At 40.8% G+C, this 23,329-nt stretch overlaps 1 pseudogene; it reads left to right on the plus strand.

Moving 5' to 3' along the window:
- Positions 1-982: 982 nt before the first annotated feature.
- On the plus strand, positions 983-6,311 carry LOC111436517 (annotated as a pseudogene).
- Positions 6,312-23,329: the final 17,018 nt, after the last annotated feature.

Consider the following 23,329-nt stretch of genomic DNA (forward strand, 5'->3'; position numbering starts at 1 on the left):
GAACTTGCATGTAGAGTCATTCAAGTGGTATTGATCAAACCTCTTGTGGAGTGATTCGAATCACGAGTTTTCCTTACTCTTGATCTTGATCATCAAGGTAATCCGTTCCATACTTTCCCTTGGGTTGATTTCCATATCACTACTCATGTTACCATTATCCGCACTTTTTCCTTATCTGGGAGGAGATATCGATCACTTGGGCAGCTTTGGCCAACGGGCCAGGAAATCCGGGAATCTTTCATTTGGTTGCTGGCGAGTCATTTCCTGCCCTCTTCTAGTTACTTTCATCGGGTGTTCTCATTTTCTATTCTTTCAGCATTGTCGATGTCATCCCAGGATTTCAGGGTAGATTTGTCAATCTGTGTGAACCATCGCCCAGCCACTAAGAATTCTAGGAAAGATTTTGGCTATCTGCCTTCTGAGTGAGCCTCATAGAACCTACATTTGAGAAAAACTGCTGCGGATGAGTCTTAGGACAGCCAGTTCCATCATATTTGTCTATGTCAGGCATCTCTTTTCTGGAGATTTTACCTCTGTAAAAATGGTCATGTTGTGCCCATGGTCTGACGAACCTTGACTTTCTGTAACTCTTCCTCTAACTTGGCTAGCTGCTCCCCTTGTTCTCTCAACCATTTTGACATTTCTGTTCTGGCTTTAGGGGAAGGAAGGGCTGTGGCCTGTTAAATGAAAAAGGCTGTCCTGGGTCGGGAGAGTCTGAAGCATATTGGTCACAATCATCAAAGACCTGAACCAGAGGTGCTTGAGGTGCAGTAGAAGGAGCTGACTTATTGATGGCCCGGTTTATTCATTCCTATTCCTTTTTGGCCAACAGAGCCTTGAGTCGAAAGTGGTTGGTTCAGGCAGAACCGGGATTTCGGGTTTATCTGACATAGTAGCTACAATGGAAGATTCAGAATTCGGGGGTCTAACTTCTTCTACACGAACCAGTTGGCAAGATGGGCGGACCCAGGACAGTTCAAGGAGAACTTTCTTGCGGGATGGAATGATGTGAAAAAAGAGAATCAGCTATCTCATAGTCTTGCTTAGTGCTTAGATGCATCCTACTGGGTGTTCAAATGTAGTTCTGTTCTATGGCCACGTGTAATGATAGAATTTAAGCTAACGTAGGACAAGTAAAGGTTCCCACTGCAATGGGGGCTGAAAAAGAGATCTCCCAGCCCTTCATCCCTAGGACGTAGGACTGGTCAAACAGTACTATGCACTCCCACTTTGGTATACCCTCCTAAGAGGGGTACTTGGCAGCGAGTGGTGGGTTTTTGGGATGGTATGACTCGGCTCCCTGGCCCGTAGCAACCAATACTTCCCCCCGGGTTTTCCTATTTCTAGCCTATATGCAAGATGCAAATGCATGCTTAGGTGTAGTGAGGTGGTGTGTGCTTATTTCAAATAGGTGCCCCCTAAGTTTCTACATTTTCTATTTTGAACAAAGGAAACAAGAAGGGTTGGGTCATTTTCAAGTCGAGTGAGAAGCCAAAAACCATAGCATAGATTTGAGGCTGATATTCCCCAGTGGAGTCGCCAGCAGTAGCGCCCGCATTTTGTTTGGCACCGCTTGCCACATCATCACGAGGCCACAAAGTCCTATCAAAAGAGGAGAAAAGGGGGTTTAGAGTCGACACCTAGGCATAGGGCCTTAGGACTCAAGAATTTGACTCTGAGTCTAGGAACCATTGGTCTGGGTAAGGCCTTCCTTTATATATTCCAGTATAGTAGCGGGGCGTTAGCACAGGCAAGAAAACGGAAGAAGCAAGTCATTCATTTGACTGAAAAAAGTCATTCATCATTGAGTATTACAGAAGTGACGATTTTTCTCTTTAAGTAAGAGATTGGCCATCGCCCAAAGGCGGCTAATTGAGCTGGTCATCGGTTGAGCCTTTCCTCACTTTAAAAGCCACTTTCTTTTCTGATTAGTAAGTGGAGGAATATTCGTTGTATATCTATATTGGACTTGAGATTTAGCATTGTTTTTTTTAGTATATATACTCTAATGTTTAGTGAGATTTCTTACTGACGGAATCGCTTGAATTAGTTGAAGGAAAGGAGGTGGCTGGTCGCACTGGAGAGGAGAGTTTTGATAGCGAGGGAGGCAGGGGTGCGTTGGTATCGTATATGTATATATATAAAAGGTTGCATTTAGGAGTGATCCTTCTCTTTTCTTCCAGCGGCGATCTCACTTGAGAAAGAGAGTCTGTGCTTAGTAGCGCGTAAACAGAACACGTAGCTCCATAGCGAAACTAGTCACTGGCTACAGGTTTCTTTCCTACCGTCGGACCGGAGGCAGTCGAGAATGTGATGTCAAAAGGACCAACGACGATGAAGGAGAAGAAAGAAGGAGTAGGAGCTAGCCTGCCTTTATAAGAGTAGGGGCAAAGAAGCTCCACGAGAAGAAAAAGAAGCGCGAAGCGGTGAGCCCGAGTTTACGAGGCGAACGCGCAAAGCTAAGAAGACTGGAAAGGAGAGGAGCGAAGCGGTGAGCCCGAGTTTACGAAGCGAACGAGCGAAGCTAAGAAGACTGGAAAGGAGAGGAGCGATGTGCGGAGACCGAACTGTATAGGCAAATGCGTGAAGCTAAGAAGACTGTAAAGGAGGGGCGGAATCGAATGATTATGATCTCGACAATGAGACAAAGCCAAGAGGGGAGAGCACTTAGACAATTCACTTTGAGTACAGGGAAGTCTGCTGGTAGGAATTCCTCAGGGCGTATTACGGTTTTTCATCGAGGGGGTGGATCGAAGCGATTGCAGCGAAGAATTGATCTGAAACGAAGCATTTCGTCTATGGGCATTGTAGAAAGAATTGAATATGACCCTAATCGTTCTTCTCGGGTCGCTCCAGTACGATGGATCGAGGGGGTCCGCCAGAGGAAATGTGATATGAACCAAGAGACATCAATCATACAATATACTTCAATGAAGATGTGAAGAAAAGGTTGTCAAAATTATTAAAAAGATGTTTCAATTCATGCTACATTGAAGAAGAATGAAGTTTGATTGTTGTAAATTTTGGGTGGGTTACAATTTAGAGTAATTTAGAGTTATTGTATTTTAAGACTTGTTATTTAATTTCGGTTACATTTACATAATGGCTAATTATGGCCATAAAGTAGGAATGTTACAACTTTTGAAATACCTATAGTAGTTTCATTTTTTTAGGCTATATAAAGACATGTATGTTGTATTTGTAAGGCAGACTTGGAAAATATAGTAAAAGAAGCATTTGTGCTCTTCTTTAGCCAATGGCTAAGTTTCTTTGCAATTCTATGTAGTTTAGGTTGCATGTAGAATCATTCAAGCTCGACGTGATCAATCTTGCTTGTGGAGTGATTCGAATCTCAATCAAGTGTTCTTGTCTTGAGATATTTGATCAACAAGAATCATTGAAGCTAGACATGATCGATCTTGCTTCTGGAGTGATTCGAATCTCAAACAAAGTGTTATTGGCTTGAGATATTCGATCAACAAGGTAATCCGAATCTTATTCCCCTTGTAGTTGATTCCCTTATCTTATCAAAATGCAAGACGATAGAGGAGTTCGCTCCGTCGCGTAAGATCCTCGAACCTACCACGACCAGCATCCACAGCCTATTTTCGTTCTCTTCCACGCCCGGGAAGGTGGATCAAAGAAAGGTAGCTTGCTTCTCTCCTGGACAGATGGCGGCTTATGTAGTGGTCGACCTTCCTACCAGGATTCCTCCTTGCTCGAAGAGCACCTTTACTAGTAAGGGCGTAGGAAGCAAAAAACTTGTGCTAAGGAGGTTTTCTTCCCTGCCTTCTCCTCTAAAAAAACCAAGGGAGAGACTGCATCCCTTTCCTTCGGTAGCTCTTTAGGTTTCCCAAGGATAGTGGTGGCTGGGGCAAAGACGGCTTTCTTTGCTCCACGAATGAGAGAGAAAGTCAGAGGAAAAAATACGTTCTCTCTTTGCGAGGTCCAAAAGTGGAGAACACATAGCATTCTCTAGGCACACAGGATGAAACGTAAAGCAGCACTTGATTGGCAGAGTTTTAGGCGGCAAGAGACTGACGGGCTTGTTGGAGGTGCTGAGCATAACGAATCGAAACTAGAGACGGATCTAGCTAGCTTGCCTGCCAAGCCGATAGGCTAAGGGCCGAAGGATGGAGCGTGCAAAGTCAATCATGCACCTATCGTGTGACCCGTTGGTCCTAAGCAATGTCTTGCGCGAAGCGACCCACCTAGAAAAGCTACCCTTTATCTTAGGGCTAAAATGGAACTTCGATCGGATGCGGGTATCCCACCCCACCGCTGAGATGTCAAGCGGATTCCTGGGCGTTGACGAATGGCCGGCCACCTTTGACGTTAGAAGAAAGAGAAAAAGGCCCGGGGCATAGCTGGATGAACCAATGTGAATGAGTGTAAGCTTCATGACCCAAACACGATTGGTGCTGACCACACTAGGGGCGGGCTACCGTGGTAGCAAGAGAGAGAGGCCAGGCGGTGACAATTGAGAGGTTGTCACTGAGCATTCCTAGTCACACGGGAAGAGAGGTCAAATGGCAAGAAGGCCATACACTCGTTTGGCTCCTCGCGGAGTATAGCTCACATCCAAACATCTATCTGATTGGGCAACGGGGCAACGCCCACGAAGCTTCAGCGGAAAGGGAAGGCTTGCCAGGCCGTATGCCCAAGGGTGCAGGATTCTTCGAAAAAGCGCAGGCTGACTCGGAGACCTGGGACCTTGGCTTAGCAACGAATGAAGGGGAGCTCAAAGAGCTTTCTCCCCCAGTGGCTTATGTAGTGGTCAGACGGCAGAAAGCTCGCAAAGCCTCGCTTCCCTCCCTTCTTCAATGAAGCGGAAAGTCTGAACACTTAGTATAGTAGTCGGCATTCTATAAGTGACTTGTCGAGTCTACGAAGCTTTGCTTCTTATAGTCGGCCCCTAATGCCTCCCCCTGAATTTGCTTGCCTCCTTACAGCTCAGACAGAATGATGCCTTGACTTTAGTATTGAGTATTAAGTAGCTAAGTTGACAAAGGGGAACAACCAGCCTACTCTTCTTTATAGTCGTAAAGGGCCTCTCTGAAAAATCAGGAAGGAGGCCAAGGGACGAAAGCCAGACAAAAGAAAGGACTCTGATATTGGCAGTATGATATATTCAGAAAGTACGAAAGTACGTTAAGGTTATGAAGTCACTTAGCCGTCTACAAAGAAAGGGAAAGGCGCGTTGGTACGGAGTCACGTCAACTGTGGATATAGACTAGGTAGGCTGGCTAGTTGGAACGGAGTCTGAAACTATGGACCGAGACTACACTAAGGAACAAGGAAGTTTGACTAAGCAAAGAAGTCAAGGAACAAAGCTCTTTCTCTAATAATAGCCACAACTATTTATTTCTTATAGTTGGCAAGGCTTTCTATTTAGAGAGGGGTGAAACCACTCGACCAAAGGGAGAGGGGGCTTTAAGTTCTTAGGAAGAGCCGTACGAGGCAGCTCACGTATGGTTCGGGAGCCGAGCCCCAGCACAGGGACTTAGGTCAACAGTTATTTAATAGCTAGTCATCAATTGGAAACGGGCAAAATGGTAATGAATTATGATTGGTCCAAACCTTCGACCAGCGACTTATTGCGACCCGCCCAGAATGGCCATACATCCTAAGACCTTATTCACACAGCGAAGAAAGGTCGAATGTCAGGGGGAAGTCAGCTGGCTGCTTCTTGGCCACGCCCCCCGCAACTAGATAGGAGATACTTGATCTAAATTCTCAAATAGGAAATTGCATACCATTCACCGATATACGTATAGGAACATGGGTACATGATATAGAATGTTATCCAGGTCAAAGCGCAAAGCTGGCTCGAGCCGCAGGAACTTTTGCTAAAAGAATGAAGGAACCTACACACCCTACACTCTCTCTTAGGCTTGTGCGGCTACCTTCGGGTGTTGAAAAACTCATTGATGGAGCCGAGCTACTACTACTAAAGGAGGTAGGCCTTCGGTGTCACCTTGAGGGAAGCACACCAGGGATTTCGGGCGGGGGCGGAATCGAAGCGAAGAAATTCTGAGTTCATGCCACAACGATCTATATGGAAGGGCAGTTTTGTTGATGCATTCCTGTTGAGAATGAAGAAGAAGAGAGATCCTTTTTTGAACAGGAAAATTTGGTCACGTAGATCTTCGATTTTGCCAGAATTCGTTGATAGCTCCATACGAATTTACAATGGAAAAACTTCTGTTCGTTGTAAGATCACTGAAGGAAGGGTTGGTCATAAATTTGGAGAGTTTGCTTCGACACGGAAACGAAGACTTTCGAGAACAAATATTGGACCGGGAAAAAAAGGGGAGAAAGTCAAGGCGCATATGGCACGAAAAGGAAATCCAATTTTGGTAAGACTTGATCTGAATCGTAGTTCAGATTCAAGTTGGTTCAGTGAGGGCGACCGCGAAAGTCACCGAATAGGTCAGTCTTTTCCTTTTGTCCTATATTGAAAATCAACAAAGCGTGGGAGGACATTGCACAGATGTCCAGGACGGACACGACTTCTTCTAACGCTAGAAGACCACTAGAAGACACCCGGGACCAGAGCATGTCGTGAAAGAAGCACACTGGCCGTGCTTCGACCGTGTCTCCGGGACACAGTTGAATGTAGATATCATGAATGCGAGGTGCAGGATACCAGGCCGAGAAACCCGGGCAACCACTACCCTATGTGCTGATCGTTAGCACATCCAGGGCCCCGGTGCCCGGCAGAGCTGGAGAGGCCTAGCTGGATCTGAGAAGTGCTAATTCGGTTCGTCACGACTTCATTCAAGAACAAACACCCTGGAATCCATAAGAAAACAAGTGCTATCAGATCAGTGAATAAACCCAAACGCAGTGAATAAACCCAAATGCAAAGAAGAAAGAGAACTTTCTCGCTCGGTGCCTAAAGCGCACTATTCTCCCCTTCAACAAATGAGAGTTTTCGGTGGAACCGGTGAACCACGCGAGCAGTTTAGATGCATGCGTGGGACAGAGGGCTCGTAGTACCCGCTAGCGCAGCTATGCAGTGGAAGGGAAGGAGCCTAAATCAATTGAACGAACCCCCGTTTTTTCTTTGATAAAAAGCACAGTACAAAGAGATTAGACTTCGGATGAGACTAAGCAGCCACTGACCGTTACGACGCGCCCCTGACCCATCTTGATTAAGACCAAACAAACAAAACCGATCAAAAATAGAGTAGAGCCTAGTTTAAGCTCTCAAACAAATAAATGAGAGAATGGAAAATGATGAGAATATCCACTAGTAGGGATATATATAGATGGAGAGTCTCTCTCAGTAAAGAGAGTTGTAGGTTCGTAGGAAAGGAAAGTAGCGAAGCAATGAGGCACACAACGAATGAGCGAAGCAACTTTACCGGAAGGGAGAGGTGAATGAGCGAATGAATCAGTTTCCCCTTTTTCAATAACAAAAAAGGAAAGAAAGAAGGGCCAACTATTAGAATATTAGTAAAAGCACCTTAGCCTATCTCTCGATATAGGAAGGGGCCTTTTCTTGCTCGTTAGCACTCCCTTACCCTTATTTCTCAAAGGTTTTGCATTTAGTTGTCTACGCCTTTTGAAAACCTGACTCTAACTACTAATAATAATAAAGGGGCTTCTTTCTTCAAATATCCTATCAAGTTGGGGCTGAAAAGCTTTGAGTTTAGGGGTGGTTTGGAACCCTATACAAGGGGCTTTTCCTTTCAAATGACACCTCTTTCTTCTGCGAGGGCGTTGCACGAAACCAACCCGATCCCACGCCCGATCAAGTACCTGTTGCTTTGCTGGTAGGCCCACTTAGGTTAGGGTTGTCCCTCAGTTCTTACCAACCTCCGGTGTGTAATTGACATGTTGCTAGCTTCAATCAACTCGGTGGAATAAGAATCATTGATTCCCTTGTCTATTTCTTATTCATTCATAGCGTTCGGCTGGTGCGTACTCCTTTCACAACCCGGAACAACTCTGAACGTTAGGGAAGATAAGGGAAGACCACCTGAGCGAACTGACCGAAGGGACTTGACTTATTCGAACCGAAGGATAGCGGCTTCAAACTCAGCCTATCACGAGTAGCTTCGCTGCTTGATCGGCGGGGAGGAGCATCTCAAAGTATGGGGCAAAGGATCAAGCGCTTTGACTTTGTCTCCCGGGATCCACCACAGTTTTAGTTTGAGAGCCGTGTGATGGGTGACTATCCAGCACGGTTCGGAGAGCACTTTGAGTCTGCGTTGGTGAAGAAGCCCCCCCTATCAAGAAAGAAGTGGCTCTTCCCATGGCGGAGTCGCCATTGACTCTATTTATTATTATGGTAAATCATTGTATCAAGATGTCAATCTGAGATCTTATTTTGGTTCGATACGTCCACCTACGAGACTGACCTTTGGCTTTCGTCTTGGTAGGTGTATTATTTTACATTTTCCAAAAATAACATTCATTCATTTCTTTCTTCCCCGTCGACCACGAGGACTGAAACGACACGCAAAATCTAAACCCGGAAAGGATCAGGGCCGGTGGTGGGCATTTGGGAAAGTCGGGCCAATTGGGTGTCTTCATTCAAGTGACGATACAGAAGAAGAACGAAACAAAGTGAGAGGCCGGGAGGCAGAGAAAAGAGTGGAGTCGATGATCAGGCTCGACGACCAGGAAAAGCAAAACGAAATTAGGATTTGGCCGTTAAAGAAGCAAGACTATGGATACCATGACCGATCACCATCGAGAAAGAAGAATCTTTCTAAATCACTTTGCGTCAGCGGGGCCTTCAAGCATCCAAAATATGCCGGAGTTGTAAATGACATAGCGTTCCTAATCGAAAATGACGACTCCTTCAGAAAAACTCAGTTATTCAAGTTCTTTTTCCCAAATCAGTCCCGCTCCGATGGCCCGACAAGTCATCTACTTAAAAGAACCGTCCCCGCAGTGCGCCCCTCCTTGAATTATTCGGTCATGCAATACTTATTGAATACAAAGAACAAAATGCATTTCGACCCCGTCAGAGTTCTCAATCATTTCGTGGCACCGGGCGTGGCTGAACCATCTACGATGGGGGGAGCGAATACACAGGGAAGAAGCTTAGATAAGAGAATACGTTCTCGCATCGCTTTTTTTGTAGAAAGCTCGACCAGCAAGAAAAAGTGTTTGGCCGAACCCAAAAAGAGGTTAACCCACTTCATTCGCCAAGCAAATGATCTTCGTTTTGCAGGAACAACAAAAACAACCATCTCGCTCTTTCCTTTCTTCGGTGCTACCTTTTTCTTTCTAAGGGATGGGGTTGGGATGTATAAAAACTTTTTTTTTTAGGATACCCGGGAACAACTCCTAGGTCAATTAAGGATCAAATGTTGGAACCTCATGGGTAAGGAGGATAAGGTAATAGAATTGATAGAGAAATTCATAAACCTAGGTGGGATAGGAGAATTGATAAAGGGAATAGTGATGATGATAGAGATCATACTGAGAAACAGAAGAATTCCGTATGGGTACAACTCTTATTTGAACGAAGTGCAAAAAATGCGATCTTTGTTGTCTAATAGAACAAAGACTAATACATTGATTGTGTTAGTCAAGATCCAATCCATTTATCAAAGTGCTTCTCCGATTGCTCAAGACATCTCTTTTTAACTGAGAAACAAAACAAGATCATTTCGTTCCATTTTCACTAAAATAGTGAAGGATACTCTATTTAGAATGAAAAAAGGGGTTGAGGGGATCCGTATATGTTGTTCAAGTCGATCAGAAGGCGTGGAAATAGCTAGAACTGAATGTGGAAAGTATGGAAAAACATCTCGTAATGTATTTAACCAGAAAATCGATTATTCTCCTGTAGAAGTATCTACTCGTTATGGAATCTTAGGTGTAAAAGTGTGGATTTCATATAAAAAATAAAAAAAGGAACGTGTTATATTCGAAACGTACGAAATATAGTAAATCTCGTAAAGGCAAATGTAGTAGGGGTTGCAAACCAGACGGTACACGACTTGGTTTTGGAAGATGTGGCATTCAAAGTTGTAGAGTTGGTCGTCTTTTATATCGAGCCATTGAAGCAGCGTGTAGGGCTATAATCGGACAATTCCATCGTGCTATGAGCGGACAATCCCAAAGAAATGGTAAAATATGGGTCAGAGTTCTAGCGGATCTCCCCATTACCGAGAAACCTACAGAAGTCAGAATGGGAAGAGGAAAAAGAAATCCTACGGGTTGGGTTGCTCGTGTGTCCACGGAACAAATCCCATTTGAAATAGATGGTGGGAGTTTGTCAAATGCTCGACAAGCCACTACATTAGCGGCGCATAAACCATGTTCGTCAACCAAGTTTGTTCAGTGGTCGTAACCTCATTTATTGGTTAGTGGGGATAAACTGGGCCGGGATTCAAAAGAATTGGGCGAAGTGTTTGTTCCCTAATGACAGAAGTGGAAAGACACTAAGGGAGAGGGAGATACTCCTTGATTTTTGTAATCGCCGAAATTGTACGATGAACCCTTTTGTTCCAGGCGTACGACCCCGATACGGTCAGGTTTTTATCAGTAGGCTCGATTTCTAATTCTAAAGTGATAGTACTATGGATAAATCAGAATAAGAAAGAGAAGAGCTCAGATTCCGAAAAGAAAGTTTTATGGGAAAAAGGAAGAAGAAAAGTATGTATTTATATGGTGGGGGTGAAAGAAATTATCATCATTTTGTTAGGTCTTAATGAGGGGAAACCGGGTCAGGCGACGGATGCAAGCTAGACTTTGAAGCACAAAATCCAAGATTGAATCAAATCAAAGAAGGAAAAATCAACGGGGTGGATCAAGAGGAAGCCTTTGTTAGGTTATGGAGCCTGATGCTTATTTATAGCTTGGTCAACGGTTATATCCGGTAAAGCTATATTTGGTAAAGCTATATATAGTAAAGCTATATATGGTAAAGCTATATCCGGTAAAGTTATATATGGTAAATAGCTATATATAGTAGATGGCTAAATTTGGTAAAGCTATATATGGTAAATAGTTATATATGCTTATTTATAGTTTGTTGTAGCTTCTTGGCTCTCGTCCTTGTAATTGGACCTTGAGGTATGGAAATTCCTTGGTCGTGGTTCATATCATTCTCCCCCTCTTGAGAAGGATTCGTCCTCGAATCCAAGCCATCACCTACATCAAAAGGGCTCAAATCAACAACACTAAAAGTTGCACTAACACCGTACTTACCTGGTAAATCAATTTTATAAGCATTGTCGTTGATGCGCTCAAGAACTTGAAAAGGTCCATCTCCTCGTGGTAAAAGCTTAGATTTTCTTTGAGTAGGAAATCTTTCTTTTCGGAAATGCACCCAAACCCAATCTCCTGGCTTGAAGATGACAATCTTACGTCCTTTATTAATTCGGGTGGCAACCTTGGAATTTTGTTTCTCAATTTGTTCTTTCACTTGCTTGTGCAATTTATGAACAAACTCAACCTTGGCATTTGCATCAAAATTCACAAACTCTTTTGACGGTATGGGTAACAAGTCAATAGGGGTTAAAGGATTAAAGCCATAAACAATTTCAAAAGGTGTGCATTTAGTAGTGCTATGAACAACCCTATTATATGCAAATTCTATAAATGGCAAACAATCCTCCCAAGTCTTAAGATTCTTATCAATAATAGCCCTAAGCATAGCAGTCATGGTTCTGTTAACAACTTCAGTTTGTCCATCCGTTTGAGGATGACAAGTAGTTGAATATACTAGCTTAGTTCCTAACTTACCCCATAAAACACGCCAAAAGTGGCTTAAAAATTTTACATCACGATCACTAACGATGCTTTTAGGAATGCCATGCAATCGTACAACTTCCCTAAAGAACAGGTCTGCAATATGTTTTGCATCATCAGTTTTGTGACAAGGAATAAAATGAGCCATTTTACTAAATCGATCAACCACAACAAAAATGCTATCATAACCTTTCCTAGTCCTAGGTAAACCTAAAACAAAATCCATTGATATATCAATCCATGGACCATTAGGAACTGGTAATGGGGAGTATAAACCATGTGGTTGAAGCCTAGACTTAGCTTGTTTACATGCTATGCAACGACCACAAACTTTATGAACATCATGTCTCATTTTAGGCAAAAAAAAATGTTCAGAGAGCATATCATAAGTTTTAGAAACTCCATGGTGTGCCATTAAACCACCTCCATGAGCTTCCCTCACAAGTAGCTCACGGATGGAACAAGATGGTATGCAAAGTTTGCCTTTTCGGAACAAAAATCCATCTAACAACAAGTAATTATCCACAATGAGTCCTTTTTCACAAGATTCAACAAAAGGAGCAAAGAACATGTCATGTTGATACAAATCCTTTATGTGTTCAAAACCCAACAACCTAGCATTCAAAGTATTGAGGAGGACATACCTTCGTGATAAAGCATCTGCTACAATGTTCTCCTTTCCTTGTTTATATTTTATGACATACGGGAATGTTTCAATAAATTCTAACCACTTAGCATGTCGTCTGTTGAGTTTATTTTGTACTCTCAAATGCTTTAAACTTTCATGATCCGTATGAATAATGAACTCCTTAGGCCAAAGATAATGTTGCCAGGTTTGCAATGCACGAACCAAAGCATAAAGCTCTTTGTCATAAGTTGGATACCTCAAAGATGCACCAGTCAACTTCTCACTAAAGAACATTAAAGGTCTTTGATTTTGCATTAATACAGCACCTATCCCTACTCCACTAGCATCACATTCAATTTCAAAAGTAGACTCAAAATTAGGTAATGCACGCAAGGGAGCAGAACTCAATTTTTCTTTCAAAGTATTAAAAGCAAGTTCTTGATCTTTTTCCCATATAAAGGAGACATTTTTCTTAACAAGTTCATTCAAGAGTGAAGCAATTGTACTAAAATTTTTAATGAACCTACGGTAGAAACTTGCAAGACCATGAAAACTTCTTACCTCACTCACATTTTTCGGAGTAGGCCAATCTTTTATAGCCTTCACTTTCTCCTCATCAACCTCAACACCATTAGATGAAACTACAAACCCAAGAAAGTTAACTTTTTCCATGCAAAAGCTACATTTCTTTAAATTTACATACAAACATTCGTTTCTTAAACTAGTCAAAACATTGCGTACATGGGTAATATGATCATCTAAAGATTTAGAGTAAACAAGGATGTCATCAAAATAAACAACCACAAACTTACCTAAGTATTCTCGTAAGACATGATTCATTAGTCTCATGAATGTACTAGGTGCATTAGTTAATCCAAAAGGCATAACCAACCATTCATAAAGACCATACTTGGTTTTAAAAGCTGTTTCCCACTCATCCCCAATATGCATGCGAATTTGATGATAACCCGATTTTAAATCAATCTTAGTAAAAAGACTACATCCATGCAATTCATCAAGCATATCATCTAATCTGGGAATTGGATGCCTATACTTTATAGTTATCTTGTTTATAGCCCTACAATCAACACACATACACCAAGAACCATCTTTCTTAGGTACAAGAATAACTGGAACAGAACAAGGACTCAAACTTTCACGTACATACCCTTTAGCAAGGAGTTCACTTACTTGCCTTTGTATCTCTTCAGCCTCCTTTGGATTAGTCCTATAAGCTGGTCAGTTTGGAATGGGCGCGCCAGGAATGAAGTCAATCTTGTGTTCAATCCCTTAAGTGGTGGCAAACTACTAGGCATCTCCTCGGAAAATAAATGTTCAAACTCTTGCAAAAGTACAACAAAATCACTAGGCAAAGAAGGGTTAAGCATGTTAGTAAAGTAACAAGACCCCTTGCACATAAGTACAAGAATAGTCTGGTTAGAGAGCAAAACATTCCTAGCCTCACTTGATCTAACATACAAGCTTACTGATTTGGCTTTTCTCTCTTTTTTTTCTCTAGGCTGAGTGTTACTCTCTTGCTTTTCTCTCAAGCTCTTTTTTTCACTTGATTCTTTTTCAATCTCTGCTTTTGCATCAACCTCTTGCCTTTTCTTTTCAAGTTTGCAATGATCAATAAATACATTTTTTGGAGACAATGGGATAAGAGTAGTTTTTCTACCGTTGTGAGTAAAGGAGTATCGATTTGCATACCCATCATACATTACCCGACGATCAAATTGCCATGGCCTCCCCAGTAGTAAATCTCCAACATGCATGGATACAACATCACATAAAACATCATCAACATATTTTCCAATTGTAAAAGAAACAAGAGTTTGTTGAGTTATCCGTACTTCCCCACAATCATTCAACCATTGAAGCTTGTAGGGTCTTGGATGTGGTTGTGTCTTTAAATTAAGTCTTTTGACCAGAATGGAACTCACAACATTGGTGCAACTACCGCTATCAATGACAACACTACAAGGTACAGATTGAACAAGACACCGAGTTTGAAACAAGTTCTCCCTTTGGTCTAGGCCGTCCTCCTTAATGTGGGTGTTTAGAGCTTGTCGAGTAACCAAAGATATATGTGTAGGGTCCTCTTCACTAAACTCCTCACTCTCATCAGTTTCCTCATTTATGTCGTCATGTGCCTCGTCATCCGTAACAATTTCTCCCTCCTTGATGGTCATAATTCTTGCATTTGGGCAATCTCTACTATAGTGTCCTACCCCTTGACATCTCCAACACTTTAAATCCCTATTTCGAACATTAGACTTTTCTACTTTTTCTTTCCCTGTTCTAGAACTCTCCCCTTTCTCAAATTTAGCTTGAGGCTTCTCATTAATCTCTTGATTTCTATGCTTATAATCAATGTTCTTACTATCCTTTTTCCATGTAGAAGTAGAATTGGGAAAAGTTTTAGAAGAATACCGTTGAGACCTTTGTTGGATTTGCCTCTCGATCTTAATTGCAATGTGCAACAACTCCTCAATATTAGAATAAGGCTGTAAATCAGTCTTGTCTGCAATCTCTGTGTTTAACCCATTAAGAAACCGCGCCATGAGAGCCTCCATGTCCTCATCGAGTTCAAGTCGATCCATCAATGTATCCATCTCCTTGTAATAATCCTCCACAGATTTGCGTCCTTGTTTCAACGCTTGAAGCTTTTGCGCCATGTCCCTTGAAAATATTGTGGAACAAAACGCTTCCTCATGGACTCTTTGAACTCGACCCATGAATCAATTGGTGCTTCAAGATTTCTTCTCCTACTTGACATCAATTTATCCCACCAAATTTGAGCATATTGTTTGAATTGAGCAATGCATAACAGTACCTTCTTTTCATCACTAAAATTATGGCAGTTGAACACCGACTCCACCGTTTTCTCCCATTGAAGTTTTAATTTGATGCTCCCCACGTTACGATCAATTCTATCATCATAAGGAACTCATTGTTGTAAATTATGATATCATCAATGTAGCATGAATTGAAACATCTTTTGATAATTTTGACAACCTTTTCTTCACATCTTCATTGAAGCATATTGTATGATTGATGTCTCTTGGTTCATATCATTCTCCACTTCTTCAAGAGGATTCGTCCTCGAATCTATTTGTGAAACTTTGCTGCAAAAAATAAGTTATGAAAATATGAAGGACCTCACAACACTCTCTCACGAGTATACACTCAAGGATTTTTAGGCCACTCTGTTTGCACTCATGTACACAAATGAAGCTCTCATTCTCACCTCTGAATGTTTTTTTAGAAGAGCCTATATTGGATTTTTTTTATTTTGGGTCGATTAAAAACTATAAAGATAAAAACAAATTGAAAAGAAACGCAAAGGAAACATATATCCGATCTTGAGCCTGAAGCTCTGATACCAAATGATATGATAAGGAATCAATACAAGGGGAATAAGATTCGAATTACCTTGTTGATCGATTGTCTCAAGGCAAGAACACTTGATTGAGATTCGAATCACTCCACAAGCAAGATCGATCATGTCTAGCTTTCTCAAGGCAAGAACACTTGATTGAGATTCGAATCACTCCACAAGCAAGATCGATCATGTCTAGCTTGAATGATTCTAGAACACTTGATTGAGATTCGAATCACTCCACAAGCAAGATCGATCATGTCTAGCTTGAATGATTCTTGTTGATCAAATATCTCAATGCAAGAACACTTGATTGAGATTCGAATCACTCCACAATCAAGATCGATCATGTCTAGCTTGAATGATTCTTGTTGATCAAATATCTCAATGCAAGAACACTTGATTGAGATTCGAATCACTCCACAAGCAAGATTGATCATGTCGAGCTTGAATGATTCTACATGCAACCTAAACTACATAGAATTGCAAAGAAACTTAGCCATTGGCTAAAGAAGAGCACAAATGCTTCTTTTACTATATTTTCCAAGTCTCCTTACAAATACAACATACATGGCTTTATATAGCCTTAAAATGAAACTATTAAATGCATTACAAAAGTTGTAACATTCACACTTTATGGCCATAATTAGCCATTATGTAAAGGTAACTGAAATTAAATAAAATGACTTAAAATACACTAACTCTAAATTATAACCCACCCAAAATTTACAACAATCAAACTTTATTCTTCTTCAATGTAGCATGAATTGAAACATCTTTTGATAATTTTGACAACCTTTTCTTCACATCTTCATTGAAGCATATTGTATGATTGATGTCTCTTGGTTCATATCAGGTAATCTTTATTACATTGCTTTTATTAATGATCTAACAAGAATGTGTTGGATATTCTTGCTGAAGCAAAAGTCAGAAGTTGCGGGTGTATTTTGGAAATTCAAAGCCAGAGTTGAGAATGAAGGTGCATGCTTGATTCAAACGGTAAGATCAGATAATGGCAAAGAGTACACTTCAAAAACTTTTAATAGGTTTTGTGAAGAGGCTGGAATTGAACATCAATTGACAACACCATACACTCCTCAACAGAATGGCGTCAGTGTCAGGAGGAATAGAGTCATAATGGAGATGACGAGATGCATGCTTCATGAGAAGGATCTTCCAAAACGTTCTTGGGGAAAAGCAGCAAACACTATTATGTGCTTGCAAAATCAAATTTCAACAAAAGTTGTGAAGGACTCGACACCATTTGAAGTTTGGTATGGTTACAAATCTTCTTTAAAGTTCGTTAGAGTGTTTGGATGTCTTTGCTTCATTTACATTCCACAGGTCAAGCGTGATAAGCTTGACAAAAAGTCAGAAGTTGGCATCTTTGTTGGCATGTTAGAAGAATCTAAAGATGAACGACAAGATGCTTTGGTTGATGATGCACCTGTCCGAGGAGGAGCTTTCAGTGATCGAGAAAAACAAAATCTGGGAGTTGGTTGATCGGCCTCTAAACAGAAAAATAATTGGAGCAAGATGGGTGTTCAGAAAAAAGCTTGGAGTTCACAGCATCTAAACAAGGAGGAGTGTTAAAGATCACGTATTTGTTTAGATTGTTGTCAGTTAGTATCTAATTAAATATCCGTTAGGAGTTAGATCTAGTTTTTTATTTGATTAGATTTTATTTTGATTTGTTTACTGGTTTGTTACCAGATTTTCTGCAGATTTTTAGGTAGATTTTCTGAATATCTTTTGTATTCTCTATATAAATATGGATCATTCTTGCTCTTCATAATTCAATTTTCTCATTAATCATTCAATCAATCCCTCTTTCACTAACAGCCTTTACTACGCAGCTTAGGCAAAGGGCGAATAAGGCCCCCCCGAGCCATCAGTGAGATACCACTCTGGAAGAGCTAGAATTATAACCTTGTGTCAGGACCTACGGGCGGACAGTCTTAGTGATATGAACCAAGAGACATCATTCATACAATATACTTCAATGAAGATGTGAAGAAAATGTTGTCAAAATTATCAAAAGAGGTTGCAATTCATGTCACATTGAAGAGGAATGAAGTTTGATGGTTATAAATTTTGGGTGGGTTACAATTTAGAGTAATTTAGAGTTATTGTATTTTAAGACATTTTGATAAGCGCCTACAATGCTGGAATTTGCAAAGCTAGAGGTCCTTCTAGAATCCTTGCAAAACGCTCACAGAGGAAGCTAACTTAACGGATTGATTCCAACCAAGAGCTGGTTAGAAGATGAATGACTCTTAGATCGAACTTGGAATCTATGATGGTCACTCTTAGATACCAAGACAATTCACTCCAGAATTAGCTTGATCAAAACTAATTCAATGAATCGGTTTAAACATCAAACCTAAAGCAAGATTTGAAAAAGAATAACACCAAAAGGGTATCAAGAAAACACAAAGGTTTTTTCTGTATTCAACTAAAATCCCCCAAACATGAGTATTACATGCCTTTAAATAGGTCTAAAAGGTAACCCTAACATAATATGGTTCAGCCACCAATCACTAATAAATGCTATTAAATACAAATTGAAGAATATAAGGCAATTCATACAAACTATTAATAAATGCTATTAAATATAAAAGGAAGCAAATAAAGCATTAATAATTTCCTTAATTGGTAATTCAACTACCAAAGGCAAGTCTTCTAATTATTTTCCAATATCAGCCACTCCATTATCTTCTTGATTTGATATGCGAATGCTATAAAGATTTTTGGGCACAAAAGTCCTTGTTTCAACCGGTACACTAGCTAGCTTTTGAAGATGCAATGTATAGGCCTCTTGAATCTTCTTAACCTTGCTTCTTGTAATCGGTCCTTCGGGTACATGCACGTGATCAGTTGTTGGATTCATATCACATTTTATTTACTTTAGGTTACATTTACATAATGGCTAATTATGGTCATTAAGTATGAATGTTACAACTTTTGGAATGTCTTTAGTAGTTTCATTTTGAGGCTATATAAAGCCATGTATGTTGTATTTGCAAGTAGACTTGGAAAATATAGTATAAGAAGCATTTGTGCTTTCTTTAGCCAATGTCTAAGTTTCTTTGCAACTCTATGTAGTTTAGGTTGCATGTAGAATCATTCAAGCTTGACATGATCGATCTTGCTTCTGGAGTGATTTGAATCTCAAACAATGTTCTTGCCTTGAGATATTCGATCGACAAGGTAATCCGAATCTTATTCCCCTTGTAGTTGATTCCTTATCTTATCACTTAGGTAGACAATTTCTATGGGGCGTAGGCCTCAGGTAACGGAGGCGTGCAAAGGTTTCCTTGGGCCAGACAGAGATTAGCCCTCGAGTGCAAAGGCAGAAGGGAGCTTGACTGCAAGACCCACCCAGCAGGGACCAAAGTCGGGCTTAGTGATCCGACAATGCCAAGTGGAAGGGCCCTCAACGGATAAAAGTGACTAACGGGATAACAGGCTGAACCTGGGGCTCTAGTATGTTACAAGGGTTGGGTTGTTCATTAAAAAAAGCGGTACGTGAGCTGGGTTCAGAACGGTGTGAGACAGTTCAATCCATATCCGGTGTGGGCGTTCGAGCATTGAGAGGACCTTTCCCTAGTACGAGAGGATTATCGTGCCCACGGTAAAGGGTAGCCAAGTGCGGAGCGGATAACTGCTGAGAGCATCTAAGTATTAATCCCACCCCAAGATGAGTGCTATCCTATTCCGACTTACCCAGAAGAGCCTCTGGTAGCACAGCCGAGACATCGATGGGTTCTCTGCATGGAGCAACAGAAGTTTTGAGAATGAAAGAGAAGAGAAAGAATGAATAAGGAGTAGAGATCTTTTACAGTGAAAGAAGGATTGAATTTCCTGACTGTGAAGGAGAATGAAGAGAAGATCAAGAGAAAGAATGAATAGAGTTGAGGATTGACTGACAGTGAACTCTCATTCATCTTCAGAATTGACTTCTACTTCTTAATTACCTCGGCCCTAAATACCTAGATTTGATCCCTCAAAATAGGGTAAAGATAGACTTTTATCCCTAAAAATACGGGGGAGGATAGCTTTTTTTCTAGTTTTTTGAGTGTTTACAGTCGAGTTCCCGAGGGAAATCAGGGTAAAGGTAAAGATAGACTTTTATCCCCAAAAATACGGGGGGGGGGGGGGGGGGGGAANGGGGGGGGGGGGGGGGGGGGGGGGGGGGGGGGGGGGGGGGGGGGGGGGGGGGGGGGGGGGGGGGGGGGGGGGATAGAATTTCTTTTCTTTTTGCTGCTGCTATTAGGGAAAGGTTTTACAGTTATATGGGTTTAGAATCAATTTCTTAATGGTCTTTGCAGGTGAAGGAGAAAGAGAAGTTAAAGAATGAATCTTGAGTCTTGAGTCTTTCCTTCCAGTTCACTCTCATGAATAAAGAGTCTCCCTTCTGTTTCCCTTCTTTCTTTCAATCACTGTAAAGGAGAATGAATCTTGCATTTGAGAATCCATAGAATAGAAACAGGAGAAGGAATCTTTCCTACTTACAGGAGGGAGTGAAAGAAGGTTACCTTGTTTACTGTTCAAGAATAGAGGAAAAGGAGTGAAGCGACTTTGTTTACCGTTCAAGAATCAATAGGGACAATCAGGGAGAATGCATTGATAGTCTTTCCTTCCTGTTCTGTAGCTGTTAAGAAGGAATCGGAAAGAAGCCAGCAGTGAGATAAGGAACCGGGGACAAACAAGTGATTGAGTTTCGGAGCTTCTCTTTCTTTCATTCACTTCCTCCCCTGTAAAGGAATAGAATATCTTCTTCGGATTCTTTCTCATCAGAAAGGGTTCCGAGTTTAGTAGCTAATGAATTGACTCTTTCTTTCACTCGTCAGGATAGGAAAAGGTTTGTTTGTTTTTTGCTTGAGTCTGGAAAAGCAGCTAAGCTAATGAATTTCTTCTTGTTTCCTCTTTCCTTCCGACAATGAATAGGTGAATCAATAGGTGAGAAAGAATATGCTAGGTGGGTGAGAAAGAATATGCTTTCTTGAGTTGTAGAGGCGAAGGAGCGAAGCCGCTTTACCGACAGGGGAAGGATAACTCATAAGGAGTCTTTCAACACTTTCTCATCCAGCCAGCCTATTTACCTCGTTCGTTCAGTAGTTCTGTCTCATTCTTCTTTCTTCTCATCCAGCCTATCCTATTTACTTACCGAGTGGTTGAATAACGAATCATAACTGACAGGAATAGAGGTTCAGTAGTTCAGTCTAATTCATCTTTCCTTAAACCTAACTTAAAAGAAACAAACAAACATCTATTCTATCTATTTACCGAGGGAAAGAATACAGAAAGAGGACCCTGAGGAGAAGGAGCGAGGTTCAGGAAAAAGAACATAGAGTCAAAGGTGTAGGATCAAGAAGCAAGCAAGCTGTTTAGAGCCGAAGGAGAGAGATAGTTTATGAGTTCAATCAGTCAAAGGATCATTAATCTTGTTGAGTCGAATGAATGAATAAGGAGTTTAGTCTTTCAAAGCAGCTCATTGATTCAACACAGTAAAGGAGAATGGAATGAATCTTCAGTCTCCCTTCTTTCCTTCTCTTTCTGTAAACTCTTTCTTTCTTGTCTTGCTTTCATCTTTCAATTCTCTTTTCTTTGATTTACAGGAGAGGAAAGAAAGGTTCTTCTTCTAGCTTTACCTCCTTCAATGAAATAAGGTCAGGGAATATCGGGTCAGGGTTGAGGTTGAGTCTTTCAAAGCAGCTTATTCATTTATTCTTGAATTGTAAAGGAGAGAGAATGAATCTTTCGTTTTTACTGTTCGTGAAAGGGAGAGGAAAGGGAGTTCCGGATCGTTAATCTGGAGTTTCGGTTTTCCCTTGTTTTCAATGAATAAATAGGAAAAGGATTTAAGTCTAATTCATCTTTCTTCCTCTTTAACAGTGAAATCAGAGAGAGTCCATGAGTTAGCTACTGAATGAACCCATTTACCTCTATAAAGAATAAATAGGAGAGAAGCAGTTCAGTTTTCTTCTAAACACTATGCTATGAAGCTAAACACTATGCTATGAATAAATAGGGAATATCGTCAAAGAAAAGGTTCAGGATTTCATATGCTCGACTGGAAAGAAGAGGGAATCAGAGAATATGCTTTACCGAGTCTTTGAGTTCAATCAGGGACAAGTTATTGAGTTCAGTTCGTAAACTCTCATTCATCTTTCTTTCGTCTTTCCTTTCAACACTTTCAGGTTCAGTAGTTCACTCTCATTCATCTTTCGGCTTTCCCCCCTTGTTCAAGACTGAGTGAAAGAAGGTGATTGAGCTTCTTGTTAGGATCGCACAACAACGCACACGCTCGATCTAGATGAACACAAAGAAAAGGATAGACAATATTGCAAGGAGAACTCTAGCTAAAAGGATTTTTTTTATTGATCATTTCAGGTATGTACAACAAGAGAGAGTACAGAGAATAGAAAGTACATTTTCAAAGCTTTACCGAACCAGATATATATATGGTATAGTTTACTATATATAGCTTTATCAGATTTAGCCATCTACTATATATAGCTATTTACCAAATATAGCTTTACCGGATATAACCGTTGACCAAGCTATTAATAAGTATCAGGCTCCATAGCCTAACACTTCTCTTTCTCTTCGTTTACAGTTCAAGAATAAAGGGAAGGAGTGTGAGACCAGACCAACAATTAATAGGTGAAGGAACGAATTGTGATATGAACCAAAAGACATCAACCCTACAATATCCTTCAATGGAGATGTGAAGAAAAGGTTGTCAAAATTATCAAAAAGATGTTTCAATTCATGCCACATTGAAGAAGAATGAAGTTTGATTGTTATAAATTTTGGGTGGGGGTTATAATTTAGAGTAATTTAGAGTTATTGTATTTCATTAATGTAGTTTAAGACTTTTAATTTACTTTAGGTTACAATTACATAATGGTTAATTATTGCCATTAAGTATGAATGTTACAACTCTTGGAATGCCTTTAGTAGTTTCATTTTGAGGCTATATAAAGCCATGTATGTTGTATTTGTAGGTAGACTTGGAAAATATAGTAAAAGAAGCATTTGTGCTCTTCTTTAGCCAATGGCTAAGTTTCTTTGCAATTCTATGTAGTTTAGGTTGCATGTAGAATCATTCAAGCTCGACATGATCAATCTTGCTTGTGGAGTGATTCGAATCTCAATCAAGTGTTCTTGTCTTGAGATATTTGATCAACAAGAATCATTGAAGCTAGACATGATCGATCTTGCTTCTGGAGTGATTCGAATCTCAAACAAAGTGTTCTTGGCTTGAGATATTCGATCAACAAGGTAATCCGAATCTTATTCCCCTTGTAGTTGATTCCTTATCTTATCAAATTGACTCTGTCTTCATCTTCCCCTTTTTCCGATTTCCTCCTCTTATTCACCTCGGCCGGCTTCTTGAACTACTTGCTTGCTTTCACTCCTTCGCCTATTGATTCTTGAACAGTAAACTCCTTCCTGGACTATTACTTCCTCGGTAAATGGAATAGATATGGGTGGGTGTTGAACTCGGTCTCCCAGCTTTGCTCCTGCTCACTTCCTTACTTCAGTCCGAGGATCCTCGATATATTGATCCCCTATCAGCTCATGATATT

The sequence above is a fragment of the Cucurbita moschata genome, unplaced genomic scaffold (genome assembly GCF_002738365.1).
Source record: "Cucurbita moschata cultivar Rifu unplaced genomic scaffold, Cmos_1.0 Cmo_Scf00055, whole genome shotgun sequence".
In the NCBI taxonomy this organism is placed as follows: Eukaryota; Viridiplantae; Streptophyta; class Magnoliopsida; order Cucurbitales; family Cucurbitaceae; genus Cucurbita; species Cucurbita moschata.